This window comes from Geotrypetes seraphini, chromosome 3 (genome assembly GCF_902459505.1).
Source record: "Geotrypetes seraphini chromosome 3, aGeoSer1.1, whole genome shotgun sequence".
NCBI lineage: Eukaryota > Metazoa > Chordata > Amphibia > Gymnophiona > Dermophiidae > Geotrypetes > Geotrypetes seraphini.
Window position 1 is genome coordinate 292,558,315 of NC_047086.1, and position 22,761 is coordinate 292,581,075.

Consider the following 22,761-nt stretch of genomic DNA (forward strand, 5'->3'; position numbering starts at 1 on the left):
CAACCATGAATATCTTCAGAAAACCTATAAGGTCCAGACTGCCAACAATGAGTTTGCCCCCACTATCACCTGCCCCAATCTTACTGGGTTTTTTTCTGATGGTAAAAAATAGGCCTTACTAAAAGGAGGGAGATTTTTCTCTGTGCTCCTCAAATTCTCCAAAGAAGATACTTAGCAGAGGAGAAATATAGGATGCAATATTTAGCCAGTGGCTCTCTTTAAAATCTAGAGAAATGAGGGCAGATAAAGACCATATGGCCTATCCAGTCTACTCATTCATGCTATCTAATATCACTTCCTCTCCCTTAGAAATCCTATGTACTTGTCTTAAGCTTGTTTGAATTCAGATACAGTCTTCATCACCACCTCCATCAGGAGGCTATTCCATGAATTCACAACCCTGAGTTACTCCTGTCCCCTTTCACCTTCATCCTAGGCCCCCTCATTCCAGAGCTTCCTTTTAATTCAAAGAGACTCATCTCCTGTACGTTTTATGCAACTGTAACCTCCTGTTTCTCCCAGATGCCGGCAGAGAGCACATAAAGTTATTTTATTTGTTGAGGACCAATGCATAGCATAATTCTTCAAGATGCACACACCTTTTACAGAATCACGCTAAATGCCTGTGTGTCACATAGATTGTAGGTGCATCCATTTAGGCCAGCTAAAGCCAGGCTTCAAAGCCTGTACCTAAGATGTGCACAGATCAAGTGTATTTTATAACAATGCACATAACATTCAGGAATTTCCAGGACACAACCATGCTCCCTTTTCAAATTTACACACTATTACTGGTGCATATTTTTTATAGAATCACGCTTTAGAAATTGTATAAGTAACTTTTAATTTGTGCCAATTAGCATCAATTACAAGGTATTAATTGCCAATTATTGGAACTGAATAGGCCAATTAATTAAGTTGCGCGCTCAAATTTACTGTGCATGCCAATTTCCACACACAACTTAAGGTATCACAATCAGAATTTGAAGGCTAATCCATTATAGAATACTAGCCTGTTAGCAATTAGGTGCCTAAATATAGGCAAAACAAAAATGCCGAATGAACAGCAAAGTGGACTAGAGGAGCTGTACACTAACTGGTTTATTGAATGATGTAACGCTATGCCAAACTGTTAAGCATAATGCTTAGCATTAGTCGTTCAAGATTGTTTTCACATTGTGTCTCTTGTATTTGTTTTGAATCAGCTGGATGATCTCAGTGTTGGACCCTGACGAAGGCATCATTATATGCCAAAACACAGACCGTATAGGGTCCAGTTCATCTATATCAGTGTTTTTCAACCGCTGTTCCGCGGCACACTAGTGTGCCGCGAGATGTTGCCTGGTGTGCCGCAGGGCCGCCATCAGGGCAGTACAACCAGTCCTGCATTCAGGGGCCCGGAGCTGACAGGGGGCCCGAGGCAGGGGCGCCAGTAGCTCGCCAAGGCAAAGTGAGTCGATCACCCAGGACTCACTTTGTCTTGGCGATCTAATCTATCGAGCCGATAAGTCTTCTTCTCCCCGACGTCAATTCTGTAGTCGGAGAGGAAGTTCGGGCCAGCCAATCGCTGCCTGGCTGGGCGGAACTTCCTCTCCGATTGCAGAATTGACGTCAGGGAGAGCATGCATCGGCGTCGGCTTTGGGGCCTGTTATCCATTGGTGGGTCCTGTTCCCCGATGGCAGCGGCAGTGGCAGTGGCTTGGGGAACGGCAGGGAGAAAGAAAGAAAGGGGGCAGGCAGGGAAACAGAAGGAAAGAAGAGAAACAGAAAAAAAGAAAGAAAGGTCAGGGAGAGAGGAAGAAAAAGTTGGGGGGAGGGAATGAGGTGTGGAGGAGAGAAAGCATACAGGCTGATAGAAGGGAAGAAAGATTGGATGCACAGTCAGAAGAAAAAAGTGCAACCAGAAATCACCAGACAAGGTAGGAAAAATGATTTTATTTTAAATTTAGCAAAGTGGAGGCAGTATTACCACAGTTTTCAAAGGAATTTGCCCAAATAACTTAATAGTTAACTGGGTAAATTCCCAGAGATGAAAACTTCCCTTCACTTACTATGCACAGTTCTGAATTTATATCTGCTGTCTATATTTTACAATATGGTCACCTTTTACTAAACCGCAATAGTGGTTTTTAGCGCAGGGAGCCTATGAGCGTCAAGAGCAGCGCTGGGCATTCAGCGCAGCTCCCTGCGCTAAAAACTGCTATTGTGGTTTAATAAAAAGGATGGAGGGTATATTTGTCTATTTTTGTATGCTATAAAAACCAAATACAGAGAGAGACTGAGAGCTGTTGACGAAGAGCTACGTGTGTGTCTTTCTTCGATTCCAGCCAGAATATCAGCTTTGTGTTCAGCCAAACAGGCCCAGGTTTCGCACTGAATAAAGTATTTTATAATTTTTATAATTTTTATTTCGTAATAAAGTAATTATAAAATACTTTCTTTGTGTTTATTTGATTCCTATTCAAGAGAATTACTTTATATATAGTCAATATAGGCAGAGAGTTAAATTTTTTAACATTTTCTAATGGTGGTGTGCCTCGTGATTTTTTTCATGAAACAAGTGTGCCTTTGCCCAAAAAAGGTTGAAAAACACTGATCTATATAACCATCTTGATGCTACACCACTGGTTAGCTGAGTCAACACGTTGAGTTTGGGTCATCTTCCACTACTACCATATATCTAGGTGAAGTCCCTACCAACTGACTTTTATATTGACTGTTATAATTCAGACATTGGCTAAATCTTCAGCAACTGCTGTTTTTATTGATTTATATTTATGCTTTTTATATTATCAATAAACTACTTTGCCTTTCTTTTGGCATTTTGGTTTTGTTTTTTCTTTGGATAGTGGAGTATTGAGGTATTTTGTTTGTTGTGTCACCTAAATTTATGCCACAGCACATATGGGCATGCCTAAATGTAGCAATTAGGTGCCTAACTGATAGAACACTTATAACCCACTTGCGCCCCTCCCATGTGAATAACCCCTTTGCAATTAAGCTTTAGAACAGTGGAAGAGCTTTTTTCCACCGTTACCCGAGCCATTCGGCAACTGAACAAAAACAGTGTTTTGGATGGAATAATGAAGCTTCTCGGACATTGGGATTTGGTCATTGCAAAGCAGGGAGATTATATTGAAGGATTGTAAAGAAATACTTGGAAAAAAACAACATATATTAAAAAAAAAAAAAAATAGTGTGCATTATTTATGAAATGACCCTTGTACTATAATGTATACATGTTCTTGCTACCATCTAGGCATGGACATTAAATTTAACAGAATCTAAGATCTGAGTTTCCTGAAATGTTAAGATGGCTATCAACCAATGAGTTTTCATACATAATTCAGAAACTAAATCAGCAGGGAGTAAGCCACTGTCACCTTATCTCTTCCTTACTTTATTACAATCATTCCAACAAGTGAAGCCCATAGGACAGAGGGAAGCATGGGGGTCATCTTTTCTTCTTCAAACCATCCTGGAAAGAATTATATAAACCATTTTCCATCTGTAAGACACGTATTTCACATGCTTTAAATTGTGCATTAGTCATGTTAGTATTTATGCCAAAATTATGACATAGAGGGACCATTTTCAAAAAAGATGTCCAAGTCCGATTTGGACATTTTCCGCTAAACATCCATAGTTGGAAGCACAGAAACATCCATTTTTGAAAACCAAACAGCTAGACTTCCAAAATTTTTTTTTCAAAAATTGTCTACTTGGACGCCTAGGCCACCAGGATGTTTAGGTCACTATAACATCCAACTTTATACCCCATTTTTGACCACAGAAAAGTCCAACTTAGAAATGTCCAAATACAGACCATTCGAATGTGGGAATGGCCAGCATTCTAGTGAACTGGCCACAAAGACATACCAACAGAGCAGAGGGACACCTTAGAGGGCACTGCTGTGAACTTTGCCTGAAGTGTGCCAGATACACATCTCACCATATACCCCTTATAATTTATGCTGAGCCCTTCAAAACTTCTCCAAAATATACCATAGTCATCAGTCTACCACCCCAATAGCTGGTATGGCTGCAAGTGGCACTATATGGCAGTATAGTAGGGTTTTGGTGGGCTTTCTACCATAAATGTTGTGGTTAGAGTAGCTTATGGGCTTGGCTCCTCCTCTTTATGCATCACTAGCTCACCCACCAGGATACTTAGCACACGTGTGGAATTCTATTTTGCTTTCTCATAGCAGATGCTGCTGTTCTAGAGACAGATATACTCTTTCATTCAGATCTAGGGGGGGGCGGGAGATGGGGGGTAGGTGAGGAAGTCAGGGAGCATGGGGGGCTCATGACTTAATCTCTCCAGAGGTCATTTGGCCATTTTGGCAGTGGCGTACCTAGGGTATGTGGCACCCGGGGCCCATCATTTTTTGACCCCCCCCCCCCCCCCCTCATGTAAAATTTTTTTTTTTTTTTTTTTTGCAATAACCATGAAATGGAATAAATGGTCAGAATAGAAACAGGCAGTGAAAATTTTCTTTTATTGAACCTCATTTATGTAACCATTATTCCAAACATAACATAACATCAATTATGTCTGAATTGTCATGACATCAGAAGTACATATGGAGTAGTTGCAGGTGATGCTTGGGACAGTTCTGATTATGTTAGTTTGGTTTTATGTGTTTTTTGAATAGAAGGGTTTTTATTTCTTTTTTTAAGGTTTTGTAGTTTGTGGTCGAGGTCAATAGGTTGTAGAGTTGGGGGTCAAGTGTTGCAGCTCGAATGGCTAGGAGGTTGTCGAATAGTTTTTTTCTTTTGACGTTTTTGGTTGGAGGGTGTGTGAATGGTGCGTGAGTTCTCCTATGTCTGTTTGAAGTGGATTGAATTATTTAGCTGAAGAAATTAGTTACCCTCCCATTCCACACACATTAATTCTCTTCCATTTTTGTTCCCATTATAAAAAAACACTGATAAGTTCCCAGGAAAAAAATACATTAAAATAAGAAGTGAAAACAAAGGCCCCTACAGATGAGAACATAACATAAGAATAGCCTAACTGGGTCACACCAATGGTCCATCATGCCCAGTAGCCCATTCTCATGGTAGCCAATAGTGCTGCCCGATTCAGAGAAAAATATTTCATTCGATTCGATTCACCCTGTTGAATCGATTTTTCGATTAGATTCACTGTTAATGACACCGCTTTTTAAGTTTAAACAAAGTATAACAATAAATTTCACAACAACAATAAATTTCACAAAGTACTTAAAAAAAAAAAATCACATTTTTCCATTAAAACAGTTCTGGAGACATTTGCTTGAACAGTCTTTTTTCCCAGTCCATAAGCAAGCAATATGAAAAAGATTTCCTTAATTATCTACTCAAACATTTTTGCTATTTACTTTCATTGTACCTAGACTATTATTCAGTAGAAAAAATTTAGTTTGTTCAATCAAGCAGAACATTCACTCATAGAAGTCCAATGTCCACACAGGATTTGATTGAACAAACCAAATTTTTTCTACTGAATAATAGTTTAGGTATACTGAATAGCAAAAATGTTAAAGCCACACAGAAAAGCAGTAAAAGTCAATAGGTTCTCCAAGTGGGAACAACCTGATGTCTCAGCACTTGAGGAAAAGACCACGTAATAATGTTTATAAGATAAATCATATAAATGATTATACTGAAGCAGGGTGTCCTCAGCGTGAGAGGTAAGCGAGAGGAGAGAATTCTCCAGTGCTTTACACAATAAGGCTCCTCTGCCTGCAGTGCACACCATCATAGGACACCTCAGGTGTGCTCAAATTAATCAATGTGATAAATTAAACAGTGATAAACAATTGGTCAATCACAAGAGTGCAAGATCAAACAGGTTGTTCCCACTCAGAGAACCTATTGACTTTACTGCTTTTCTGTGTGAGTAGATAATTAAGCAAATTTCTGATAGCCTACAGAACTGATTCTCACCTTCCATCCCCAGCCCCCAAGACTTACCAGACCCCCCCTGCCGATGCATTTACTTACTGCCTGAACTGGATATTAAATCGTGGGGAAGAGAGGAGAAATGCGGGGAAAGAGCCAGCCAAAACTAGTATTTGTTGCTGCTGAGTGCACCAATCCAGGGCAAGCAGACGCTTCCCCCATGTCTTAATAACAGACAATGGACTTTTCCTCCAGGAATTTGTCCAAACCTTTCTTAAAACCAGCTACGCTATCTACTTTTAACATAACTTCTGGCCACTTCATTTTTAAGCTTAGATCTTTCCTTCCAAACAGAGACCTTGCTAGATGTCAAATACAGCACAAGGTAACTTCACATGGACTTAACTGTGCAGGAAATGAATCTCCTCATACACCCACCATATAGTGCAAAAATGTGCAAAGGTCTGTTTTTTTCTTTCGATCACTACATAGCCTAATGCCACACAAGCAGCGCTGTTACAAACATATTCTGAAGGTCAATGCTAAGGTTGACAAAGTTTCCTTCCTTGGACCAGAAGGAGATACTGACAAACCACTGGAAGAGATTCTAAAACAACTACCCAGAAATAACACCCAAAGACCCACTCAGTGTGTGAACCAGTTGAGTGGAGTGGACTAACTGGGGGTGGAAATGGGCCCAGAGTTTGCTCAGCAGAATTTCCCAGACTACCTCTTCCTCTCAACACATTGACATGCTACCACCACCACCAACACTAGGAACACCTCACCGAGTATGCCAGCAATGCTTATAAACTTTATAAAACACATTATTATATTTTCTTATAAAGCATATATTTTAACTGAACTCAGCCTTGCCATTCACAAAAATAGAAAAGTTGCCATTTCAAGCTGTCTCATGTACACTTTTCAAATCTAACATATTGTAATCACAAAACAGAAAATAAAATTATTTTTTCTACCTTTTGTTCTCTGATCAATATTCAAATCTTGTTGGTCCCAGGCTCTTGTTGTCTTGCTTGCCAGGGTCTCCTTTCTCCGTGCTAACCATCCGTCTGCCATCTCTGTTCTCCCCTTCCGTTTCCCTTCCCTCTCCCGGAGATCTGGCATCTTTCCTTTTTTTTGTCTCCATCCACAGATTCACCTTTTCTCAACTCCCCACCACCCCAGGATCCACCATCTCTCCCTTTCTGTTCCCAACTATCCTCCTATCCAGTATCTCTATCCCCCCTCCACACCATCCCCTGTTTCCAAGTTCTCTCCCTTTCTGTTCCTTCCCTCCCTAAATTCCATTATGCACCATCTCTCTCCCACTCCTCTGTTTTTAGACCCATTATTTCTAACCCCCAAAGTCTGGCATATGCACGTATCTTTGAACCCCCCCTTCCCTCTCTCCCTCTGTGTACTTTTACACCAGGACCCCCCTCCCCCGAAGGTCTGTCCCCCCTCCGAAGGGCTACACCCCACCCCTGAAGACCTGCACCCCCCCGAAGGACTTTACCTCCCACCCGAAGGTCTGTCCCCCTCTGAAGGCCTAAACCCCACCCCTGAAGGCCTGCACCCTCCCCGAAGGATTGTACCCCCCACCCGAAGGTCTGTCCCCCCCTGAAGGCCTGCACCCATCCCGAAGGCCTGCACCCACCCCGAAGGCCTGCACCCACCCCGAAGGCCTGCACCCACCCCGAAGGCCTGCACCCCCGAAGGCCTGTCCCCCCCCTTGAAGGCCTGACCCCCCCTTGAAGGCCTGCCTGCTTGTCCCCCCTTGAAGGCCTATCCCCCCTTAAAGGTCTGCCTGTCCCACCCCCTTGTAGGCCTGTCCCCCCTTAAAGGTCTGCCTGTCCCACCCCCTTGTAGGCCCGTCCCCCCCTTGAAGGCCTGACCCCCCCTTGAAGGCCTGCCTGCTTGTCCCCCCTTGAAGGCCTGTCCCCCCCCTTGAAGGTTGGCACCCCCCCAAAGGCCTGCACCCCCTTGAAGGCCTGTCCCACCCCCTTGTAGGCCTGTCCCCCCCTTGAAGGCCTGCCTGCTTGTCCCCCCTTGAAGGCCTGTCCCCCCCCTTGAAGGCCTGCACCCCCCCTTGAAGGTTGGCACCCCCCCAAAGGCCTGCACCCCCTTGAAGGCCTGTCCCACCCCCTTGTAGGCCTGTCCCCCCCTTGAAGGCCTGCCTGCCTGTCCCCCCCTTGAAGGCCTGTCCCCTCCCTTGAAGGCCTGCACCCCCTTGAAGGTCTGCACCCCCCCCCGAAGACCTGCACCCCCCCTTGAAGGCCTGCCTGCCTGCCTGTCACCCCCCTCCCCCTTGAAAGTCTGCTTGCCCGCCCGCCCGCCCCACCCTGAAGGCCTGATGCCCCGACCCACCCCGAAGGACCATTCGCCCCCCTGGCCTCCCCGCACTACCTATGAAGCAGCCGCAGCAGGATCGCGACGTCAGCTATCTTTGCGCTGCTTAGGAGCTGCTTCCTGCGCCGCGGTCCCGCCCCCTCCTCTGACGTCAGAGGAGGGACGGGACCGCGGCGCAGGAAGCAGCGCCCAAGCAGCTGAGGGATTGCTGACGTCGCGATCCTGCTGCGGGCTGCTTCATAGGTGTGCTGGAAGGTCAGTGGGGCGAGCGGTCCTTCGGGCGTGGGGGGGGACTGAGCGGCAAGGCCGGGAACACCCCCTCAGGGCTGGTACCCGGGGCGGCCCGCCCCCCCCCCGCCCCCCCCCCTAGGTACGCCACTGCATTTTGGTTAACATTTTATTACTTAGAAGTTTCTAAAACAGGTCTAGCCCAAAATGTCTAAGTTCCATCTAGTAAACTACTACTCCAAAAATAATGGAACAGAACCTCTTCAAAATCAAAATAATAAATACAGGTTCCACATACAATTGGCTTGTACTTAATCAAGAGGGAAAGACCTCAGTAACCTGCTCCATGCACCGAATAAGCAATTCAAGCAATGGTTTCTTCAGCAGGACAAAATCACCATCATTGGTCATAAAACCCTCACAACCACCCGAAAAAACTTTTTATAATAGTGTCTGTAGCACCAAACTCTTTAGATCGGTAAGTGGTTGACAAAAGTATATATATAATGCACTTATCTGTTCTCAAATAAGAGCCCGACGGGACCCGTTTCGCCCTCCTATTGGCTTCTTCGGGGGACTTTCTGACAGATGAACAGAAATGAGAAAAACAAGTGCTTCAAACTCCTATACAACATTGGCACAAGTGAACAATTGTCTCTAACACTTTTTTAACGAAATAGTACTCACTGCATTCAGTTTAGACTCACACTCATCAAAAAAATGGCGCCGGTGGCGAAAAGACGCCACGCATGCGTATTTAAAGGCACCCACCGTGACGTCACTGTTCGTTTCAGAAAAAAGAGTGCCAGCCAATGTTCCCATTCAAGCCAGTTGGTTTTAAAGCCCTCAGCTGAAAAGTCCATCTGGCCTCTCTTTGCAAACTTTACAAGACTTTTGCAAAGAGAGGCCAGATGGACTTTTCAGCTGAGGGCTTTAAAACCAACTGGCTTGAATGGGAACATTGGCTGGCACTCTTTTTTCTGAAACGAACAGTGACGTCACGGTGGGTGCCTTTAAATACGCATGCGTGGCGTCTTTTCGCCACCGGCGCCATTTTTTTGATGAGTGTGAGTCTAAACTGAATGCAGTGAGTACTATTTCATTAAAAAAGTGTTAGAGACAATTGTTCACTTGTGCCAATGTTGTATAGGAGTTTGAAGCACTTGTTTTTCTCATTTCTGTTCAGCTGTCAGAAAGTCCCCCGAAGAAGCCAATAGGAGGGCGAAACGGGTCCCGTCGGGCTCTTATTTGTGAACAGATAAGTGCATTATATATATACTTTTGTCAACCACTTACCGATTTAAAGAGTTTGGTGCTACAGACACTATTATAAAAAGTTTTTTCGGGTGGTTGTGAGGGTTTTATGACCAATGATGGTGATTTTGTCCTGCTGAAGAAACCATTGCTTGAATTGCTTATTCGGTGCATGGAGCAGGTTACTGAGGTCTTTCCCTCTTGATTAAGTACAAGCCAATTGTATGTGGAACCTGTATTTATTATTTTAAGTTCCATCTAGGACATCCTGCAAAATGTCCAAGTCTAAACCTGCCCAAAGCCCGCCCATAACAAGCCTTCCAAAACGCCCATTGGAATTCATAATGTATAGCATCTTAGAAGTCCTGCTAGACATCCAGAAAATCAGTTTCAAAAATCGGCACTTGGACATTTTGAGTGGTCAAAATGTCCAAGTCCTGATTTATGCTGGGTTTTGGACATCCAAGAGTTTTGATTATGCTCCTGATAGGCAGACACATAGGGGCTGATTCTACAAACGACATCCTGATTGTAGTTCAGTAGTATTTGTAATTAGTTTGTGTTTGTCCCTCTCCCTTTTATATTTTTATTGTAAACCGCTTAGATTTTAACTTTGGTTTTATATATGCGGTATATCAAATAAATTGAACTTGAACTTAGACGTCCTACAGCTGTCTCACCAGCCAATTGGGATGCACTTTGGTTTTTTTAATGGATGTGGCGAATGATGCCTACATTGTGTGTTTGTCTCACGCCTAGGAAGATGCATAGGGAGACTTATGAACACCCTAGGCCCGCATGGGCGTGGTTTCTACCAGAAGTTTCCCTTATCGTCTCCATATGCATGAGTCAGACATCTTAAATGCAAGCCTGTAAAATGCTGGCCTACATTTAAAGTGTCAGTTAGAAAAAAAGATGTGATTCTCTAAAGGACGCCGATGCATAATTGACATGTAATCAGTGGCCGCCAAAATCGGCATCCTTTGGAGAATCAGGTAGATTTATGATATACATACTAATAAAATGTCATTAATGTACTTGCATTTCCATTTTCTTTAAAGCAGGTGTAAATATATGTGAAATAATTTGAGACTACTGGGATGTTTGTGCAAGTCTGTTGTATGAAGAAACCTAAGTAACTTGCATAAAATATACCTATAAGGAACTCTACCCTAGGTGGCCTTTTACAAAATTACCCCTTAGCGCTGACGTACTCGATAGGTAATGGAACAGGGTGGGCTACTAGGGACCTAGCCTGACCAACTTTATTCCCCCAACAGCCACATCAAATGGACAGCTTGGAGGTCAGGGGCAAAATGGATTTATTTAGGGGTAATTTTCGATAACAAACTTAATTTTCACGATCATATAAGTAACATCATGAAAACTACCTTTTACAGGTTATGTAAAATTTGATCTATTTCTAAATTTCTATGTCCCAAATCACTTAATATCCTGATTCACTCCTTGGTGATGTCTAAAATCGACTATTGCAATTCTCTTTTCAAAGGAATTGCTTTACATGAAATAAAATGTCTTCAAATTATACAAAATGCATCAATTAAGCTAATAACCAAATCTAGAAAGTTTTATCATGTAACACCTCTTCTTAAAAATGCACACTGGCTTCCAGTTATTCACAGAATAACGTATAAACTTTGTATAATTACCTTCAAAACCCTTTATAATATGACCCCCGTTTTCTTATTTAAGTTATTAATTCCATATTCTGCAAAGAGAATTTTAAGATCTAATGAACAAAACTTATTGTCTATTCCTTCGTTGAAAATTATAAATACTAGAAGACAATTTATTTTTTCATGTACTGCACCGCAGACTTGGAATGCCCTTCCTATATCTTTAAGGGAAGAGAAGGAATTTGGAAAATTTAAAAGTAACTTAAAAACATTTCTCTTCAAAGATGCCTTTGCAAACTAATTTTATTATCTTACTACCCTACTTTATTTTATTATATTTTTTATTTGTTATCCTCTTGTATTTTCCCTTAATGTCCTCTCTTTACTTTAAAGAATTGTATTTCATTCCTCCTCACCTAATGTTATGAATATGTTAAATTGAGTGTAATTTTGTCCTTTTTAAAGTATTTTTATTTATTGTATTGTCACCTAACAAATGTAAATTTTAAAATGTACATCGCTTAGAAGTTTGATTAAGCGATTAATCAAGAAACCTAATAAACTTGAAACTTAAACTTGAAACTTGACCCCCAAAACAAAATGCTGACTGAGTTTAGTCAGGTGATATAATTTGGATGGAAATAGCAGTTCAAAATCTAGAGGGTCAATATGAAGGGCTAAATTTGGGTGAATTTTCAGCTGAAAATCTAAACAATTGGCTTTAACTGAAAAAATTCCTTCAGGTAATCATTAAAATTAGCCAGGTAGATATTCACTCAGCAGCTCCTTAAAAATTGACTCCTATATGGCTCAGTAAGCTGTTTTTCAGCAAAATGTCTTACAGTGAACCTTTAATTTGGATTGTCAGTCCATTGGTCAACCCACATGCTTTACTACAATTAGTAACTGAAATTTTTTGAGTGAAAGGTGGCTCTGCTTCATGTAGCAGTTCTCTCCCTTGGGAGCTATATATACTTTTTGTTTCTATCATAACTTTGTCCAAAAGGACTTGGAATTTGCTTACTTTAAGGTGTTGTAGTTCCTTTAATGCTCTGAAAGTGGAGCAGTTGCCATGCAGCTCTGGAAGCAAAACACCAGGGCTCACACTTCCTTTAGCTTGCTTCGGAAAATTTTTGGCTTGGGGGTTCGGTTTGGGTTCATGTTTGCACTGGTTTGACACTACTCACATTTTTTTAAATGTCGCATAAATCTCATCCTGCAGTGGAGTGCTGGGCTCTTACGTCAGGCACAGGAATTTCACTTTCTGCCTGTGTCTTTTACAATTTTACCACTAAATCAAATATTGTAAAAGCAAGTGCATATATGAAGTAGACAGGTAAGTGTGTATACACTATTTTAACAAAAGTCCTTTTTAAAAATATTTTTGTCTCTGTGCTGTCTCAACATGTGCCTTGCTATGAAAGTTATTAATTTCAGTTAAATACACATTTTTGCATAGAATTTGAATCCTTTTAACATATACTGCTACAGTGAATAACAAACAATTCAGCTTTTTAAGAAATTTCTCAAATAGATAGGTTTTTATCGATTTCCTGAAAATTATATGTCAGCTCTTTGAATCAGAATGCCAGAATTCTATTACAGAATCTTTTATATAGGCAGCTTTTTATTGAAGGAAATGCAAATAATCTAGAATCCCGTGCAAAGCGCATTCTATCAGCAAACTCAAAGTGAACAATGATGTAAGTAGGAGCCAAGCCATACAAATAATATTCTTGCTTCAATCTGCAACCAATGTAAACACCGATAATAATCCGATATATGATTGAATTTCTTGAGATTAAGGGCTCCTTTTACTAAGCTGCGCTAGCGGTTTTTAGTGCACGCTTAGCACGCACTACAATGCCCCCCGCGCTAGATGCTAACGCCTCCATAGAGCTGGCGTTAGTTTTTCCGCATAGCGCGGGGGTTAGCGCGCACTAATCTTCAGCGCGCGCTAAAAACGCTACCTCACCTTAGTAAAAGGAGCCCTAAATATCAGTCTTAACGGCTGTATTTTGGATAATTGCATCCTATTGATCTTTTTGTATGAAGCTAAATAAATCAAATTACAGTAGTCTAAGGTGCTTAGGACTAAAGATTGAACCAAAAGCCTGAATGCATTAAAATTGAAGCAGGATCCATAACAGGAAATAACAATTTTTGACTACAGAGTTAATTTGAACTAGAAAATGACACGGGTCACCGCAGTAAATCCTCAGGATTGGAGACATTTGCAACTGGTTAACGCAGGAATGGGGACAAGACCTTTCACCACCCTGTGGGAATGGGGACAAGACCTTTTACCGCCCCGCAGGATCGGTGAAAAGTCTTGCTCCTGTGGTAAAAAAAATTTTGCCCGTGTCAGACTCGGCATCTCCTCCCCAGCCTCTCTTGTGCCTATTTTACCTTCAGGAGCCAGCCATGCCACGATGAAGACAGAAGGAGAACCAAAACCAAAGTCTGAGACCAATATGATTTGAAGAATAAAATTACCAGACAACAAACGGTAGAAAAAATAAATTAATTTTATATTTTATGATTAGAATATGTCAGATTTGAAATATGTATCCTGCTAAAGCTGGTATTAGACATAACTGGGGACTGCAAAGTCCAGGCTGTGCTTCTTTAGCTTCCAGCTGGCTTAGGACTCTCTCTCTGACCAGGGAGCAGTTGCCCTAGTTGCTTTCCCCTAACACTATTCCTGCTATGTGTGACTAAAGTATTCTGTTAGCTTGATTTTTCTATGTAGCATTCTGTAGTAATTTGGTTTGTTCAGTTTTCACAATAGTGGAGGGGATATTTGTGAAAGGGAGGGGAGACAGGGGTTTTGTTGATCCTTGCTCTGTATTATTTGTGTTTATAAAATGACAATTATACAGAATATTGTCTCTTTTTATACTTTAATAAAATAAGTTCAGTATAAAATCATAACTATTCGAATCTTGTGCAGATGGGATCTGACAGTTTGCAAGGCGAGGATGGAGACTGAGCTTGCAGGGACGGGGCAGGGATGGGGACCAAGCTCACGGGGACAGGGCAGGGACGGGGACTGAGCTCTTGGAGACGGGGCTGGGATGGGGACGATTTCATGGGGACGGAGCGGGAATGGTGATAAATTTTTTCCCTGTGTCATTCTCTAATGATAGATCTTGGTCCAAATACTGTAGATTCCTAAAATTTTGATGGTTGGAAGAATAGGATACAATATCCTATTCAGTTTCAATGAATCTTCTTTAAGCTTGCTGGATGGTGAGGCAAGAATGAATTTTGTTTTATCAGGATTAAGTTTTAACTTAAAATCTTTCATCCATGATTCCACAGAATAGATAATAGAGGATAAGAATTGTAGAGTGTCTACTGAAAAGTTGGAAATCGGCACAGCAATTGTTATGTCATCTGCATAACTGTAAAGTTTAACTCCAATAGAAGATAATCTGGTTCCCAAAGAATGGCGGCGGCGAAAAGGGCGAACAGAATGCTAGGAATGATTAAGAAGGGGATCATGAACAGATTGGAGAAGGTTATCATGCCGCTATACCAGGCAATGGTATGCCCTCTCCTGGAATACTGCGTCAAGCACTGGTCACTGTACATGAAGAAGGACACAGTACTACTCGAAAGGGTCCAGAGAAGAGCGACTAAAATGATTAGGGGGCTGGAGGAGTTGCCGTACAGTGAGAGATTAGAGAAACTGGGCCTCTTCTTCCTTGAAAAGAGGAGACTGAGAGGGGACATGATCGAAACATTCAAGATAATGAAGGGAATAGACTTACTAGATAAAGACAGGTTGTTCACCCTCTCCAAGGTAGAGAGAACGAGAGGGCACTCTCTAAAGTTAAAAGGGGGATAAACTCCGTACAAATGTAAGGAAGTTCTTCTTCACCCAGAGAGTGGTAGAAAACTGGAACGCTTTTCTGGAGGCTGTTATAGGGGGAAAACCCTCCTGGGATTTAAGACAAAGTTAGACAAGTTCCTGCTGAACTAGAACGTATGCAGGTAGGGCTGGTCCCGGTTAGGGCACTGGTCTTTGACCTAGGGGCCGCCGCATGAGCGGACTGCTGGGCACGATGGACCACTGGTCTGACCCAGCAGCAGCAATTCTTATGTTCTTATGTAAGTTATATAGAGATTAAACAATGGGGGAGAAAGTAGGGAACCTTGTGGTACCCCACTAGAATTTTTCCATTTGGCAGAATACTGTTCTTTGACATGAACTTGATACGTACGACATTCCAAAAATTCTCTAAGCCAGTTCAAAACATTTCCCAATATTCCTATTGCATCAAGGCATCTTAACAAAATTTCATGATCAACAAGATTGAATGCACTACTTAGATCAAACTGTAGGATCAGGGCAATCAGGCCTGCACTGAACAATTGATGGAAGTCCAGTAAGGATGCCAGTTCTGTCTCTGTACTATAGAGTGAAGGGAACCCTGATTGAGTGGGATGCAAGATGGAAAATTGATCTAAGTAATTATTTAGTTTGATGCACACCAGTCCTTCCATCAGTTTAATCAAGAAAGGACTATCCACAATTGATCTGTAGTTATTAACCTGTGTAATTGATTCTTTTGGATTCTTGATTATCGGTGTAATCAAAATATGGCCTAAATCTTGAGGGAATACGCCTTTCTGTAATAACAATGTTATCCAAATAAACACATTGTTTCTGAATTGTAATGGGGCTGCAATCAGTATCGCTGATGGATGGACAATGCGATTTTACATACTTATTAAACAGCTTATTAAAATTTTCCATTTCAGGAGTGTTGAAATCATTCCAGTTTAAGTCAGCTCTGCAATCCTGTTTTAAAGAATATAACATTTGAAAATCAAAATAATCCGATCATTTGCAGGAATGTCTTAACTTTTGCTCTTTTGAATAAAAATAATGTGCTAGTTCATTTGAAGTGGGTACTAGATCTTGTGCTGCATGTTTTAAATGGTTAATATCACCTAGTCTCAAATACCTTCTTGTATCAAGAACAGAAACATTCGATATGACGAGATAGATAATGAGAAGAGACAGAGCAGATATACTGGATTGTAAGAAGGGAAAACATACCCCCTCCCCCCTTTTACTAAGCCGCGAAAGAGGTTTCTACTGTGGCCCAGAACGCTACATGCTCCGACACTCATATAATTCCTATGAGCATCAGAGCAGCATTGGAGCATTTAGTGCTCTGGTCCACGGTAGAAACTTCTATCACAGCTTAGTAAAAGTTTGTGAGGGGAGGGGGAAGGGGAGGATAGATAACAATGTTCCCAGGAGCTCTTTTGTTCTCATGAGATGTTGATTGCTCAGGAAATTAAATGCCATGAAATCAATACTCAAATTGATGAGTTTGGGTCACAGTACAGCCCTTTCAGTTTCATCCTCCTCTTCAAGATTTGTCTCATTGAACATGAGAAAGATACCTTGAGAACATACTAAGGAGGTAATTATTTTAGTAAGTTAGGAGCTGAAATGCTGTGCACAAGGCATGAAGTCTATATTAACAATGACATGTGTAATTGCCCATCTAGAATACTAGCGTAAGCTGGCATTTACGGTCCAACATTTAGGTGTGGCTGTGTATACCATGTCAATGGCTGCTGTAAATGTTCTTGAATGAATGTTCCAGTTCTGCTTGTAACTGTCAGTATTCTAGAACCTTAGCATATGTACATTCTGGCCACACCCCTGACCCATCTATGCCCCTCCCATGTCCCCACCCCCTTGCAGTTGTGTAGATTAGAAATTGCACGCAAAGAATATAGCTACTGCAAATCAATGCCAATTAGCACCAATGAACACCGCTGATCACTAATAATTGGTTGTTAGTGTCAGCAGCTAATTTGTCCTTTAAGTTGTATGCAGTTTTGTATGCTAAACATAACATTATAATAAAGATTAGACCGACTCCACTCCTTCTGACTGAGGACACTATCACCACGGAAGAAAAAGGCTCAGGTATTATTACAGGCAGAGCATGAATGCTCAAATCTCCACCTCCCACATCATCGGCAAAAAAATATCCGTAGGGGATGTGCAGTGCCGCAAACTATGTTAGTGCAAGACTAAAACAACCATAACCTAACTATCATATGGAATTAAGTGTCAATGAAATGTAGCCGACGTTTCACGGTAAAGACCGTTTCTTCAGGGCTCGTGGATTTTCACTTTCCAATACATTTATTGAGTTGCTTGCGCTTGCTCACCCGCGTCCTGTGCATTCATGCTCTGCCTGTAATAATACCTGAGCCTTTTTCTTCCGTGGGGATAGTGCTCTCAGTCAGAAGGAGTGGAGTCGGTCTAATCTTTAATATTTATTACCCACTTTCACTTGTATTGATATAATAGTTTTCACTAAACATAACATTATGCAACATGCACTCAAGATTATAGAATGAGGGGGTAAATGGATAGTGAAAGCATCATTCTTCAAGACAGAAGGCAAACTACAGCATGTTTATCAGAATGTGTGCTAACCACTTTATCAGTTACTTTTATACATCAATAACTAGAAACTAACGGAATTTGCCAACCCGATGTTGAAAACGGCTCACCATGTGGTTATCCGTGCAGTCGTACATTCTCTGATTCTGGCATGCAAATGACCTCATTACTATTAAAATGAGGCCGTTAACATTAAAATGACGTGTGTGTGTGTAACACACACAATATCTGCCCCATAAAAAAAGTTGAGCCCACCCTCCGACAATCCCCGGAAGAAAAGTAGAGCCAGGATAGATGCCCACTCCCTCCTACTTCCATGAACCCCCTCTGCCAAGCCAAACTGCCCTCCCCCCAGGAACTTCCCCTCTGAAGAAAAATAAAAATTAGCAGGAGGGATGCTCACTCCCTCCTGCCTCTGCTAACCCCCCCCCCCAGCCAAACTGACTGACCCTCCTCCCCTCGCAGGACCCCCCCCCTTACTTTAGACAGAATCAGCAGGAGGGATGTCCACTCCTTCCTGCAACCGGATATGCCCGGCCTTAGGCATCTGAGCCAATCTGGGCCTTAGGCTCGTCCCTGTGGATCCTGGGATGCACTGGGAAGAGGAAGGCCCACCATTTTGGAGTGGCAGGACTGTGAGCATGAAGGACTGGGCATCCCTCTTGCTGTCATCTTTCTGTACAGGTATAGAGGGTGGTTTGGGGGGGGCATCCGGTGGCAAGAAGAAGCAGGCATCCCTCCTGCCAATTCTTTCTAAAGTAGGGGGAGGGGAGGGGGTTGGTCAGTTCAGCGGAGGAGGGGGTGGTGGCAGCAGGAGGGAGTGGGCAACCCTCCTGCTGATTTTTATTGAAGTATGGGGAAGGGGGGTCCTGCAAGGTGGAGCAGTTCAGCTTAGCGTGGGGGTGGGAGATATTTGCAGCAGCCAGAGGCAGCGTGCATCTATTGTGGTTCCGGAGGTCATGGAGGGATCATCTGGGGGGGACCGTCGTGAGGGGTGGGACAGCTCAAATTTTTTTTATAATGGGGGACAGATATTGTGCATGTGTAACATACACATAACATCTGTGCCATTAAAAAAAAGAGAGAAAAAAGCCCCAAACAGCTGACTGGCAGGAAGCTGCTTTGGGGCTTCCCCTACTGCTCAGTGTTCGGGCTTCCCCAAACTTGCTCTGTGCATGTGTGAGAGCAGATTTCTAAGTGAGCAATCGGATGGGTTTACCACTACCCTCTGCAAAACTCATTTGCATGGGCAGCCGTTTGAACATCAACCGCTGTTTAGAAATCGGCCCCGAAAATCGGTCCACAGTGACCCACACAGTCTTAATGACCATTTATAGTACATCTAGCCCTGAATTAGTTATCAGAGAAACAAAAGGTAGGTGGGAGAGAAACCTTTAAAAAGCTACGGAATGTGCAAAAATTCAAGCCTTAAAAACAATTGCCTGCTCTTCCATTTTAATATATATCTCTTGTCATCTTATTACTGCTTAAAATCTTATTACTGTTTTTCTGCAGCCCCCTACCGAAACACTTTTGTTTTCAGTTTGTTATTAGAAAGGACACCTTAAATCGTACTAAAGTAATTGCCACTTGATCCCAACCACACTGTAGCATTTACTGCTTCTGAAAGTACAGAGAAAGCCAACATAATTACAGCCACAATGTAAAGTGCTGCTGAAAATACACTTTTTAAAAAATATATATAATTTACTGTAATGACAATAGATGGTAACTAGCTTGGATAGACAATGGAATTTCTATGCTTTATAATATTCAAAACAGCCAATTCTAACTTCAGTATCCCTGTAATGTTTATTCGCTTTTGGCAGCTCTTGTTTAACTTAGCAAATATTACTTAGCTACTGAGAAATCTAGGCTTACCTTTCTTGCAGCTTGCAGTGCAATAATGTTGTATTGTTTCCCTTCTACACAGCCTGGTGCAGACTCAAATTTTTTTACGGATCTCTTCTTCCCACACACACACTCCAGTTAAAGCAGCATTAGATTCCAAACCCCCAAAAGAGGCAGGGAGCGAAGGCCTGGGCACCTTTTCCTCCCCTCAGAAAAGCTAATCAAACATTTTCACCCATCTCTCATCACAGAAAGCACTTTGCACTCCATACGCACGCTGAGCTCCTCACGTTGATTCTGCCGCTGAACTGGGTGAGCCTCTTTGAAATTTCCACTCCCTCCCACTTTTTTCCTTGAAGGGATTTCTCTTCAAGCTCCTGAAGTTAGAGATCCGCTTTCAGGAGCATCTTCCGACTGCAAGGGTGAATCAAGGGAAAGATAAGTACTGTAATTGGGTAGGAGTGGGGGGAAGAGGTAGGTTTGCTTTTCGAGCATTTCCTCAGTTTTGGGGCGTTGGTGTTTTGCCATCAATCCCATCTCTCAGTGTGGGGAAAAAAAAAATTGTTTTCCTAGCAGACTCCAATCTACAGGGCTAAGGTCGATACTATTCAGCACCTTCCCCGATATATATAGGGCTCCTTTAACGAAGCCGCGTTGGCAGTTTTAGCGCTCGCAGCTTTTTTAGCGTGCGCTAAACCCGCGCTACATGGCTAGAACTAACGCCAGCTCAGTCAGCAGTTTAGCGCACGCTATTGCGTGCGTTATTACGCGGCTTCGTAAAAGGAGCCCATAATCTTCTATGGAGATGGCAACTTCAGGAATTACTCATCTTACCTTTGAATTTCCCACACCAAAGACTGGTTACAATTTCACTGGACAACTTGTCTAGCCAAAATTAAACTGGTTATTTTGGAGTGAGAACACATGTGTGCTGGAACCGTGATTACATTTTAAGAGATTTATGTTTAGCCAGCAGTGCTCAGTGTTGTGCTGGCCACTGCCCTTGCTGTATCCAGCAATGCAATTCTGGGCCATGTCTGGTTCTAACATTGAATTTCCGGGTTTATGGAGCTACCAGAATTGTAGCTGGTTAAGTTCAATATTCAGCACTTAAGTGGCTGTGGCAAACCACAAAAAGATAGGACTGGCTTTTATGTAGCCCCTCTTTATATAAGAGAATGTAATGTAATGTAATGTAATTTATTTCTTATATACCGCTACATCCGTTAGGTTCTAAGCGGTTTACAGAAAATATACATTAAGATTAGAAATAAGAAAGGTACTTGAAAAATTCCCTTACTGTCCCGAAGGCTCACAATCTAACTAAAGTACCTGGAGGGTAATAGAGAAGTGAAAAGTAGAGTTAGAGGAAAAATAAAAATAAAATAAACATTTTAACAAGACAGCATTGATCTAAATACTTTGGAAGGTAGAAGAGAGGAGAGAAAGGAATAGAAGCAGAAGGGGGAGCCGTTGAACAGTAGAATTCTGGAGAAATTTAAATGATAGAAATAGAACAAAACAATAGATAAGATTAAAAAGATAAATCATAAGCTGGAAAGAAAAATAAAATAAAACTTTGTCTTCAATCCACGGTTTCAGCGTCAGTGATGAAGTGGAGCAAGTAAGTTTAGGAGGAGCGATTGACGTTTCCAGAAAGGGCTTCTTCAGGGAAGAGACTTGGCCGACAGTCCCAGGATGCCTATGTCTCCTCCCCTGTGATGTTCTCCCATCCATGCATTCCCTCCCAGACACCAGAATGTGGTTAAAGCTGTGGGTTCAAACCCATGCTACTCCTTATGAGCCTGGGCAAGTCGCTTAATCCTCCCATTGCCCCATCTACATTAGATTATGAGCCGACAAGGACAAGGAAAAGTGCTTGAGGGCCTGAATAAATTCATGTAAACTTTTCTGAGCTCCCCTGTAAGAACAGTCTAGAAAATTGAATACATAAATAAGGTCATCTTAGCCTGCTAAGTGCTGAATATTGCCACTTAACTGGCCAAGCGATGACTCCACCCCTAAAATAGCCAGTTTTGAGTCAGGTGCCAAGCAAACATTTTCAGTGGTGCTGAGCAGTTAGCCCGAACAAGTGACTTAACTAGCTAGGAACCTTTTCTCTCTGATTAAATTACTTTGGATATTGACCCCCGAGCGAATGACGTTAACGTTTCAGTGCTGTCTGCTTCTCATTACGAGAGGTTGCAGAAAAGTACTCAGCCCATCCAACCAACTTCCTAAATTCTGAGCATATTTTGCCACTGTAGCTGAAAAGAGTGTTCTTATTTCGTTAAGTGCTAATTTGCAGAAATGAAATTCTTTGTTTTTGACATTGTTTCAGATCATTGAACATAAGAATGGCCTCACTGGGTCAGACCAATGGTCCATCAAGCCCAGTAACCAGTTCTTTAGTACCTGGCCAAAATCCAAGGAGTAGCAATCCAAAATCCAAGGAGTAGCAATATTCCATGCTACCAATCTAGGGCAAGCAGAGGCTTCCCCCATGTCTGTCTCAATAACAGACTATGGATTTTTCCTCCAGGAACTTGTCCAAACCTCTTTTTAAAACCAGCTACACTATCTGCTCATACCACAATCTCTGGCAATGCGTTCCAGAACTTAACTATTCTCTGAGTGAAAAAATATTTCCTTTTATTGGTTTTAAAAGAATTTCCCTGTAACTTCATTGAGTGTCTTTGTCATTTTTGACGGAGTGAAAAATCAATCCACTTGATTAATTGAACCATATCCACATCATCCTCTTCTTGGTTGGGCTGAGAACTTTTCAGTATCCCATCGTATTTGATCGAGAAAATTACTGTGGTAAAGTCTATCTAACTTTAGTCCAAAATATTCAGTTTACCACAGTAGACTGAATATCCTGGTTTAATATTACCTAGATGTGTCCTGCTCAAACCACAATACTAATCCAAAACACATTCTCTCCACTTAAACAAGATAAGACATTTCCATCAATCTAATACCAAAGATGAAAGAAAAAGCCTCAGGTTTTAAGTAAGCATAAATAATCAGCTTTACTAACCTTCATATCAACGGCATAAAAAACTTTTGTCTTCTTGGCAAGCACCAGGCAAAGACAAAAAA

The 22,761-nt window shown here is 42.0% G+C and overlaps 1 protein-coding gene across 4 annotated transcripts in view; it reads right to left on the reverse strand.

Annotated features, from left to right (window-relative positions):
- The window catches only part of VIT (vitrin), a 159,095-nt gene extending 139,152 nt beyond the window's left edge, over positions 1-19,943 (reverse strand). For all 4 annotated transcript variants that reach the window (XM_033939193.1, XM_033939195.1, XM_033939194.1 and 1 more), the window contains exon 1: positions 19,687-19,943. The gene's annotated coding sequence lies outside the window, so the exon portion shown is untranslated. The remainder of the gene's footprint in view (positions 1-19,686) is intronic.
- Positions 19,944-22,761: the final 2,818 nt, after the last annotated feature.